The sequence below is a fragment of the Rhipicephalus microplus genome, chromosome X (assembly GCF_043290135.1).
Source record: "Rhipicephalus microplus isolate Deutch F79 chromosome X, USDA_Rmic, whole genome shotgun sequence".
Classification (NCBI taxonomy): Eukaryota; Metazoa; Arthropoda; class Arachnida; order Ixodida; family Ixodidae; genus Rhipicephalus; species Rhipicephalus microplus.
Genome location: NC_134710.1, coordinates 57,637,339 through 57,638,947, shown reverse-complemented (window position 1 = coordinate 57,638,947; position 1,609 = coordinate 57,637,339). Strand labels below are relative to the sequence as shown.

The 1,609-nt window shown below is 46.0% G+C and overlaps 1 pseudogene; it reads left to right on the top strand.

The window, feature by feature from the left end:
* On the top strand, positions 1-1,212 carry LOC142775036 (uncharacterized; annotated as a pseudogene).
* The last annotated feature ends 397 nt before the right edge of the window (positions 1,213-1,609 follow it).

Genomic DNA, 1,609 nt, shown 5'->3' with positions numbered 1-1,609 from the left:
AATGGCAGATATTGCCCTGATGGAAGAGGAAAACAAACATCTTCTGTTGAAGTTTTTTGATGCCAATGCATTAAGCACGTTAAGCACATTAAGCACGCACTTACTGACTGAAGATGGGTTAAAGCAGGAGGAGGACAAGGTTCAGGTTTATACGGGCCTCCCAAGCTTTACCATGGTAATTGCTCTTTTTGAGTTGCTGAAAGGAAGCGTGTCTCAAAACAGCAGAAACAGTCTCACACAGTTCCAGGAGATGCCGATCTTCCTTATGCGCCTACGTCTCAACCAATCTCTTCAAGATTCGGCCTACAGGTGACAGATTTCCCCCATAATTTCCTTTTATTGTGGCGACTAACTCCTCCATTGTTTTGCAGGTTTCGCGTGTCACAGTCCACAGTATCAAGAAGTGTCAACAAGTGGCTGGATGCAGCCTTTGAGCGCCTTTCTCCGGCAGTGAAGTGGCCTAATCGTCGCTGTTTCAGGTCTACCATTTTAATGGTATTCAGGAAATCATTTGGCACTCAAGTAGCCGTGATTATCGATGGCTTTGAAGTGTTCATTGAGCGGCCAACATCTATGCTGCCACGATCTCAGACATGGTCCACGTATATATAAGCGCCATCATACAATGAAAATTTTCATAAGTATTGCACCACAAGGCGTGATTAAATTTATTTCGAGAGGATGGTGTGGACGCATGCACCCGTGATAAAGTGATCGCTGAAGGCTGTGGTGTGCTCGACAACCTTTTGCCTGGAGATATTGTGCTGGCTGACAGAGGCTTCACAGTTCGAGAGGCCGTTGGCCTTCGCTGTGCAAAGCTAGAACTACCCTGCATTCACCACATGAAAGCCACAACTTTCTGCACAGAAGGTGGAAAAGACGCGCAAACTAGCGAATGTCAGAATTAATGTAGAAAGAATTATTGGCCTAGTGCGCAACAAGTACTGAATTCTGAAGTCCACATTGCCTGTGGAATTTCTCTCAGCCGAGGACAAAAACTGCCCAACTGTACTTGACCTCATCGTTGATGATGCGAAGCTTACTTGGGAAGCCTCTTTTCGTTCGAGTAATCGCACAGAGGGCAGCAACCATGTATTAGTTCGGTCCATACACACCTGGCAGTCACTGGCCTTAACCATAGCTTCAATAAAGAACAGGACTGCTGCTGTGAGGGAGCACGCCTTACCACGACCAACTTTGCAGGTGCAGTGAGCAGCTTGTACCTCACCGTCTTCTGTGATGAGACGCCAGACCGTAAGAGGCTTTTCGTTAAATGACTGTGAATGACAAACCTGGGAGAAGAAACAGAAAACCTCAGTAATGTGATCTAAATATCAAGTAAGTCTGAAAGCTATCGTAGCAACATAATGGGAACACTAAGCAATTTCTGAATAAAGCAACGTTAACGCTCATTTGCATAACGTGAGTGATTGACACACCACGGATTCCTAAATGCTGGTGGTCGCGTTTAACGCATAGTGGAGTTAGATCACACTTACTCCTTCAGGAAGCTGCCCAACTCCCTAGCTCTCAGCTACACGCGGGTTGGGCAAGCAGCTGTTGTGAAAATGCGAAAACCATTTAAAAACAGCCACTGACAAGAGCCGTA